The sequence below is a fragment of the Haemaphysalis longicornis genome, unplaced genomic scaffold (genome assembly GCF_048455015.1).
Source record: "Haemaphysalis longicornis isolate Haplotype H1 unplaced genomic scaffold, Haemaphysalis longicornis Haplotype H1 scaffold_7, whole genome shotgun sequence".
Classification (NCBI taxonomy): domain Eukaryota; kingdom Metazoa; phylum Arthropoda; class Arachnida; order Ixodida; family Ixodidae; genus Haemaphysalis; species Haemaphysalis longicornis.
In genome coordinates, this window is record NW_027526422.1 from 6,898,593 (window position 1) to 6,908,224 (window position 9,632).

General features: G+C 45.3%; 1 pseudogene across 1 annotated transcript; it reads left to right on the plus strand.

The window, feature by feature from the left end:
- Window positions 1-2,706: 2,706 nt before the first annotated feature.
- LOC144144390 (selenoprotein M-like) lies at window positions 2,707-6,503 on the plus strand (annotated as a pseudogene). The gene is made up of 4 exons (XR_013317240.1): window positions 2,707-2,955; window positions 3,085-3,155; window positions 3,698-3,776; window positions 5,677-6,503. The product of XR_013317240.1 is annotated as a selenoprotein M-like (transcript).
- Window positions 6,504-9,632: the final 3,129 nt, after the last annotated feature.

The window sequence follows — 9,632 nt, forward strand, 5'->3', positions numbered from 1 at the left end:
AAAAGCTACAGCGCAGTATGTGCGTGCAATGTTAACATTCCCGTTTGCAGTCAAGACTAGTAAAAGTGTGTGTTAAGTTGTCTAGACGTGTGTTTTATGAAATGACCGCCAGCAGAACGTCCAACTCCAGCATGCAGCCGAGTCAGAGTGTTTGATGTAGGGCACTGTTGCATCACTGGGAAATTTTTAGCCGTTTATTTGTGGTGTATGGTCTATTCACAAGCTGTTTACTTTTCCTTCTAGTCTTATTTGTCCATGGTCGAGGTTAACTGAAGTGATTAAAAATATAGTCTTTATTTACATAGCATGTACTGTCTGGTATGTGCCAGTTATTCACCAATGGTCTCTGTCCACAGTGTTGCCATCCAACCCCAGTGATAACGTGTTGGTCGTGCAGGATGATGTTATGTAAATGTTGCAAATAAAAGTCACTCTGTTTACACGAAATGTGCCTCCTTGAATGTTTTGTGTGTTAATTTGATGCTTCATTGGCCCTTGCATTAGGCTTTCATGCAGACGTTTGAGAGAAGTTATCAAACGTGTGGAAAAGCGTCGGGTGGGTGCTAGTTGGCAACTCCTTTCGGAGAGCATCCGCAGAACAGCATTAGTCTGTTGTGTATTGCTTCATTTTCGTGTGCTAACAGTAAAAGTCGGTGCTTCAAGTGCTAGAACAGAAAACTGCAGTTTAGATTAAGAAAGGGAAAGTAGGTTTTCTGGCTGTCATGGCGTTAACTGGCTCATATTACTGTGCTGTGCAACACTGATATTGTAAGGCTCGTTGAAAATTGGATATGGTTAAAAAATCTGTAATGTTGGCGGGGTACCGTTGTACACATGGTTGTCATAATTTATTTTTATTGACAACATTGGATACCCACTAGAAGGGCTTATAACCTAGACCTGTGGTTCTCGGTCAGTGTGCCGGGTACCCCTTTTGGGCCTGCAAAAGGGAAGGGGGACCCCACGATGAACTGTGCTTACCCGTGTCAGTTTCAGTCAAGTTTCTTTGGCAGGTAAAGTCGCCCGTGCACCTATTCGGTGCCCAAATTTTGGGTCGGACCTGTATGTGGCACCTAAAAGTTGCCAAAACCCCTATCAAGTGCTTTTTGCATGTCTGACTTTTTTGCGCAGCTGGCATGTTGTGCAAAACTTAAGTGTCGAAACGTGCACTATGCAAATAAGTTATACATACACGTGATGCAGCGAAGCCCCTCTTCTGCGCTGCTGGGAAGGTTTGCAAGGAGAAAAGAAACGGGGGAAGAGGGCAGAGTTTTGGGGAGGGCGTCACAAACTATTTATGACATACTGCCTTAACGGGAAAGATCAATGCAAAAACGGGATGAAGCACTAGCTTGCGCAAATAGAGAGCAAACGTTTGTGGTGTGCTGATGTAGATGGTGCAGCCGTTCTTTCGTGGGAGGGGAGGCCTCAGACCAGCTGCCCGTGGTCATTGGCTGCAGTGCAGATTTGGTCGTCGCCATGAGAGCTGGCCAACACGTCGATCCTCCCACTGGTCGGCCAGGTTACACAGAGAAGATGTGGACTTGGCGTTGTGGTTGTATTTTTTGTGGTTGTCTTCCTTCTTTCATCATATATTTGTTTGGCACTTGGAATTCGGTCACTGCAGAAAGTAAAATAATTACACTTTCAACAATAAAATAGACTTATGCTACAGCACTGGAGAATGGAGAAAGACAGTACGGTGAGGCAATGTGCAAAAGGGCATTCAATGGTTTTTTTTTTTTTTTTAAGCACGCGCTTCTGTGGTTTCGCAGCGTCCCTCCCCATTCTCCCTAGATGTAACTCAGAACTCAGAGAACGACGAGGAAAGTGGAGGAGGAGAGCATGGCGAAAATGTGCGGTACGCCGAGGCAGTGGAGACCTGCTCCGAGATAACGCCAGTAGCGCGCGCCGTCGTGCGTTCGCCGATGACGCAATCACTTCTTGAAACAAAGTGCCCCGTCTGCCGCTGCAGGTAAATGAGCTGCCAGAGCAGTGGATTGGCGCCACCGACGCCAGAATAATCCTCCCTGTTCTGTGCCAGAATGCGTTATAAAGGAGGCTATGCAGAATGCAGAGGCACGTGCGCGTCGCCGAAGCAGCAGCTATGCGCCGTCGCCGAGAAGACTGCAGTTCGCGCCGCCGACGCAGAGGCCGGCTTACCGCCGTCGCCGCCCATTCATGTATGTCTGTCTGAAGTTCTTCGCCTCAACCCCTCAACGTATTTTGCAAAGCCGAAACGGCGTCGAAACGGCTAAAGAGCTGCGATCAGGTTTCGCGTAGGGGGCATCGTATTGATCGTATCGTACATGGAGGGAAATCATCAGCCATTTTTCTTTCTTCATGAACGCAATTGGTTTTTTTCGGGTTTCCTTTCCTAATCAGCTACAAGAAAGAACGACGTATTATTTTTCCTTTCCACTGTATACTCCCTGTTCTGTGTGTATACTGTCCGTGCAGCTCCTGCTAGGTTCAAGCAAGCAACGTAAAACAGTTCAAAATTAGCGCCAAGAAAATTGCGTCCCACTTGATCGCTTTTTTTTTCTTTTTTTACTACTTGCATACCGCTGCGGTCTTTCTATATAAATATTTCTGCGTGTAATGCGCGCGTCCTGACCATGTGGTCATGTGACTGTAGATTAATGCTCGATTTCGTCCCTGTTCTGTGATTTCGTGGCGTGTGGCGTGCGCTGGTTGGTTTTCCAACGCATGGGGCGCGGCCTACGCACAGCTCACAGCTGGCTGGACTTGCCGTTGAGCCGGTTGAGCGTTGAAACTCATCGCCAGCCCGGGATTCGCACCAGTGCAGTTCATACGGCCGGTTTGAAAACACCGGTCGCGATGGTTCGCGGCTTCTTAGTCGCGCTTTTATGCGTTGGCCTAGTTTTAGGAGAGGAAGGAGAATCCAAAGGCAAAGCAGTCGAAGACACTGTGATCACCCATGCCCGCGTGGAGGTGAGTGCTTACTCTTTAGCAAAAATTTTAAAGTTCTACGTACGTGGACGTCGATCGTTGAAAATTTCTCGCGTGTAGGAAAGTACGCAGCGACTACAAACCTGCTAATTCATTTTCATTGCCTTTCAGAGCTGCGGTGGATGACGATTGAATGCCTATCCTGAAGTCAAGCGGTTTGTCTATGATGACATTCCCAAGTTGTATCCTTTACTGCGCTCTAATTACGCTAGTTGTTTCTGACGCTTGTGCGACGTAGCTTGTAATAGCACTCACCGTGGTTAGTGCAGTGCACTAGCTTTGAGAGCCCTGTAGATGAGGTAAATTTGATCTTTCTACTGAGGTCGACACCAGCAAATTGTGGCCCCGGCAACTAATCCACGCCTTACAATACATTGCCACGTATGCATTGTGCGTTTTGATGCATGTTCAGCCATCTTCCGTGCATGTTCAATCGTACGGCATCCGGCCCGCAAACACGGAGCACGTTGTATTTTGTAGTGCAATTAACTGCAATTAACTAATCCCGAAGCCGAGTACGTTACGCTTTTTTTTTTCTTCTGTGAGTTGGTCCTTCGAAAAAAAAAATCTACGGCAGATATGATTATGAATAAACACGAAAATACACCACTGTAAAATGCAAGAAATTCACACGCAATGCACTGCATGACTGACTATGTATCACAACTTGTTCTACACTAGCATAAAATTAGACTGAGCGAATCCTTAACATGGTTGCCCTTAGTGAGAACACGGAGTTTAAAGTGATCGCTGGGGCTGTGCCCGAGATCCTTTTTCTCAACGCCAAAGGTGAAGAAGTCGAGGTACGTATGCTTCTGTAAATAAAAAAAAAAAGGGTAGTTCGTAAATCAGCTTTAAGCAATCTCATCTTGTGCGCTAGCTTTTGCTTAAATTGATTTTTAGCCTTTAACATTTGTGTTTATCGAACAAAGCAAAATTAATTTTATCTTTAAGATGTGTACGAAATCCGGCAGTTTATCGAACACTCTTTCATCAAAGCTGCTTGATCAAGCGCCATTTTATTGGTAAATGTATCACCAAAGTGGTTTTATCGAAAGCACCCTACAAAAGCTTTTTATGTAACCAAGGTTGTAGCAGTGCTTAACAGAACAAACAAAATCACCATGTCCTGTGTTGGTCTGTCTCGATATGTATCTCTCTTCTCTTTTTTGCACCTAACAATATCACTTCATTTCAGTCCACGCTTTCGTTTGCATTTCTTGGCTCAGACAATGTTTGTTTATTAATATCCCATTGTGTTGTCATCCCTGTTTTCCTGAACCAGTATTGCATTTCCAGGCACACGTTCTAAGGCGAAAAACGGCAGGTGCAAGATAGCAATTGTTTCTTTCAGTTTTTGTGTGCTTGTTTCCCCAACCCTGGTTTTCGTTCCTGTGCACTGCGAAGCCTTCAATACAATAGTTTGATACCCGATGGTTCCAGATGTGAAACACAATACCAGCAGCTGAATAAAGTGCACTGCTAAAAGTCTAGCTTTGGCTGGGTAATTTGAGATTACATGGCCACAATGTCTACGTAGGAACCGTTCCCCTTATCAATCCAAAGCACTAATCTCTTCAAAAGGCTTGGCAGGATACAGTCACATAATCAAGCCCCAAATCGCTTACAAATAGCATGGTCATGAACATGTTGGGCAAGGTATAAGTTGGCAATTTCTGGTCCACAAATAAGGTAAAATCTATCCAAGCTAATACCAAGGCGGCTGTAAATTTTGATAATACGGAGCTAAAGCTGAGTGGTAAGGGCTGCTAATATGAAAGTAAATTTGGCATTATATTAAAACTATTCGAAAGCCATAACATTAATTCAAAGGAGAAAAATTCTCAAACGAAAGTGCTTGAAAGCAACAAAAAAGAGACTGAGGAGAGTTAAATTAAACCAGGAAAATGTAAATATGCAGTGGAATTTGTGCATGTAAAGTTATTGCATGTTAGAGGCATGATTTAATGGAAGCATTTGTAAATTAGGGCCAGAGCCGTCAGCAACAATTGTGTTCGATAAAACGGCGTTTGATGAACTGCCCACGGACCATAGTGCGTGCACGTTCATGGTGAATAAGGCCTGGGATATACATGTTGGCAAGGCTGCAACCAAAATTTAATGTGCGAGATGCGCAGCAAGCACTCATTTTAAGCTGAATGAAAGGGAAACTAAAATCCATTTCAGTTTATCCTAAAGCTCAGCCCAACAGGGCCTTTAAGGTACATGTTTAGGTTTACCAAACCTGCAAGCCGAAGTGAATGATCGATAAAGCTTTTGTCGACTTCATCACAAACATAAGTACCACCTTTTGAGTACAGCCTTAGCGTTTCATTAACAAAGGGGCGATGAAGGTGGTACGAATTCAACACAAGTGCATGACAATTTAAGCAGGTGCTGCTGTTATGCTGTGTTTGTGTACTGCAATCTGCGTGTCATTCTTTGTGTACGTTTCTTCCTGGAAAATCTGTGCAGCGGAGGGGAAGCTTTGTCAAGGCGCAGTTCCTTTCCTTACCCCTAATTTGTAGTAGCTACAGCGTCCAAGCCAAGTGGTTCATGCTGGACAAGCCATTTTGCACACTGGGCTGTGGTGTGCTGCAGCTTCGTGCGTAGCTTTGTGCTTGTGTGCTAGTTTCACGTAGCTGTCAAAGTTGGCAGCGTGTGCTGGCTTGATTGACGGGCAACGTCTGCTTAAATTCGCAGCGCCACAGCCTGGAGAAGAGGAGCCGCGAGGAATGCAACCAGCTGTTGCGTGAACGTGGCTTCCGCATGAAGGCGGAGGAGGAGGAGGAAGAGGAGGAGGAGCAGCTCGGAGTCAAGGGCGAACTGTAGAGCGGACCTCAGCTCAGAGCTCGACATGCGCCTGTAAATCCTGCATCTGCTGTGCAGTGCGCAGCACGGTCGTTCATCCCTCCTTGGAGACGAGGGGACGTTGGGACTCTTCGCCGAGTCCATGTAGCCAGCAGTGTGGTTAAAATTTACTGTTTACCAAGAGACGGCAAAGAAATCCTACCTCATTTTTGTGTATTCGGAGTGTGGTTTAAACCTTTCTGCGGCAGCACAGTTTGAGCGTGATTGAGTATTTGTGTACGGTGTTGGACACTTTCATTTCTATGGGAAGCAGTACATACTTTTCTAACTTGAGGTAATGAAGCCCATGATTGACGGATGGCTCATCACGACTTCTATGTTAATTGCCAGTAGGTATCTGCACCTTCCTTGGAGGGAAAGCGCAATCGTGGAGCGCACTGCAGAGCAAGCTCAATTTCTAGTTCCTGCTGTCGAGATTCTTTTTGTTGAGGTTTTTTTTAATTTCGGGTGTACTTTTGTACTGCAATCTTTTCTTTTGCTTTGGCCACTTTATGCCAGCATGTGAACTTCTTTGCGATCACTAATCGGAGGCCCATATGAAGTTGCTGCCGGAAATTTTTAGGATCGGCTGCGATGGATGCCCTGCATCTGGTTTTTGGTTGTTTTGGAGCTCTGGCTGGTGTTGGTGATGCACAAAAATAAAGAAAGATTTGGGATAACTGCGTTGTTGAGTGCATTATTGAAGTGGGGGAATGGGGTGTAAACGTTTTTGCATGCCTGAGACTTATTGTATAAGGTTGGTCTCGCAAGTAGCGATTTGTATTTCAAGAAAGCTCAACTACTGCATGAAACAGTTGCAAAATGTGCTTGCTGTATGCATCTATACAGCAGATAGTGTATTTTTAGGACTTAGAAGACAAACAAAAATACTGGGCAGCTCACTTGCCATCAGGGAGAAATTGGTGTTTAAAGGAATGGATTTCACTTACTGCACCATAATATATACTAGCAGGACTGCGATGTACTTGGAGGAGAGCAGCCAAGAACAAGTAGTTGGTGTGCTGCCTTACTGCCATTGTGAAGAAGCACAAGCTTGGAATAGCTGAATAAACTTGATAAAACATTGCAAGGACTCGGCACTAATTGCGAGGTAGTGAATGCGAAAGCAATCACAGTTAACCCTTATTATAATGAATTCCTTGGGGTAGAAAACTGATCTCTCCATAACCGGTGCTTTGTTAATCGTATGATGCGTTCTCTAAACACTGCAATGGGGATTGTGGGCCACACTGAATAGAGCGGAATTTTGAATAATGCAGTGTCATTATAATAAGGGCTTACTGTGGTGGCCAATTGCCGAACGTGACCTGTCATTATCCTCCCTTTGTGCCTTTTTGTTCCCTCCTTTACTGTGACTCTGAGCCTTGACCAGTTGCCCTTGTTGTATCTATGACTAGCCATTGCATAGTCGTAAAGCCAAGCCTTGCTACATGCAGAGCAAACTCGTTCATCAAGCTTCAGATATTGACAGTGTTGGAGCTCAAAGTGTGAATTAGTGTCCTTAGTAACCTTACGCGCAGTTTACGAACACGCTCAAAGTGTAAGCAAAGAGGACGGTACCGGTCCTTAGCACGTTTTTAATAAGTGGCAGTGCATTCACTAGCTCCATTTTTAGTCAGATAGAGCCATGGAGATGTGCTCAACTTGCTTTCTGGAGGCTCTGGCTTTGATTCTCATCCGCACAAACATTTACCCCATTCTCTTAATTCTCAATTTGACTATTTCTCTTTGTGCTGTCAGACATTTTGTGGGCCATATTTTGCTTGCAGCGATGCTGGATTTTTGACTTGCCAAGTCAATTAACACCTCCACATTAAAACTTAGCAAAGAGCTCAGCGTTTAATAACCTAATTATCGGAAATATCGCAGCTGTGGGGCTTCTGTTGATGAAAGTCCCACCACGGTGGCTCAGTGACGGAGGCGTTGTGCTGCTGAGCACGAGGATGCGGGTTTGACTCCCGGCCGTGGCGGCCGCTTTTCTGGTGGAGGCAAAAAGCAAAAACGCCCATGTGCTCAAGATTTCGGCGCATGTTAAACATCTCCAGGTGGTCAAAATTAATACGGAGCCCTCCACTACGGCGCCCCTCATCGCCTGTGTAGCGATGGCGCATTAAACCGCATAGTAAATCAATTGATGAAAGTGACTAGAATAGGCTGACTTGGGCATACCTGACTTTGGCATACCGCACCTTCCGAGGGAACAGCGAGCTCAATTTGTTCGCAAATTTTTTTGGACTTCAACAGGTGCCATGCTGTTGCAAGAGCCACTCTAGAGAGGGTGCAGCATTTCCGCGGCACTTATTGTTTGCCTCCAATTCATCTTCATTCCTGAAATTTTATTGCATTGCGGGCATTTTTTGATCACCTTATTGCTGCAAATTAATATTAATTTTCTTTTAAGCCCACAAGACCATGTGTACATTAAAATTAGGGTTATTGTGAGACAGTCATTTGAGTGGCGCAAAGTTGTACAACGTCGCAGTCTTCACGGCCCCTTGCAGCGTTTGTGTTCGAAGCACGAAATCTGCTGTATGGCAAAATTAGAACCATGGAGGGCAACGACACAATGTGCTGCTGTGCCTGTCAGTGTTATTTCGCAAATGATGTGATAGCCGGACACTTTACCTAAGCAGGTAACACGGTAAAAGGCCCATTCAGCTCCATGGCCAACGGGTGACAGCACTCGTGGTTTAGCTTTTTGGTCAACTCTGTACTGGCAACGACGGAAAAGCACGCAAACAGCTGCATCGGGGCACCTTTATCGCAATTGAACTCGTTACTACAGTGTGCAATTTTGCTCCCGAGTGTTCCTGCTACTATGCACAAAATACTGCGTGAACACTGGTATATTCTTGGACTGCCGAGACTGGTACAAGTGCACAGATAGCATTGACTGCACAAGTCATAACAGTTCTGGGATAAAATTGTGGCACCTGTATAACGTGGCAGTTGAAAATGTGTGTGGGCAAAGAGGTGACCTCTGCATGTTTTCAGCTTCGTGCCAGCAAAGGGAGCACAAATGGGGAAGCTACCAAGACATCCTTGCCGGCCAGCTGCAAGTGTGTGTGTGTGCTTGCTGCTCAGGAGGTTAAAAGACAAAACACAAGTTTGGTTTATTCGAAAGAGCGCCTCGTTAGAATCATACTGACACCAGTTTTGATGTAAACCTCACTCAATTAAGCTGTATAGTTGGAAAAAAGGGAATGGCCATGCGACTCACTATCCCATTTCCCCCACTAGTGCCCATGACGTAATATGCACAGCTCTGTGATTGACTGAGGCCAGCAAAAGCAAACGCAAGTTAGGCAGCGCTTATAAGCTTGCAGAACGAGCTATTTTCGCTTAAATGTAATGCGTATTCACTTTATATCAGTAAGAATGGTGGGGTAAACAATGGCAGTACGAGTGCGTACTGTTGTTGGTACTGCGCGCACTATGCTTGTCATAGCTGCACAGCAGTCTGGCACTTTGGGGTTGTCCTACCCGACACCGGCTGATTGGCATAAGCGATGTTTTCTTACGTGACCCTCTTTGTTGAACATACCACATTTCACAAAATGATTACTGCCTACTGTAACAAAAACAAGCCAGGTGGAAATAAAAACAAAGCAAAGGCAGACAGCAGTCCTGCACCATATGGTGGCGCCATCTAGGTGGACTGACGGTAAAAAAGGCATTCCGCAGTCCGCTGCAGAGTAAACGGCACACTAACGTTCGCTTGAAGACCTGCGCAGGCATTGCGAAACACACAATTTGGCAGGAGAATGAAAATTTTAACTTGAATTAAT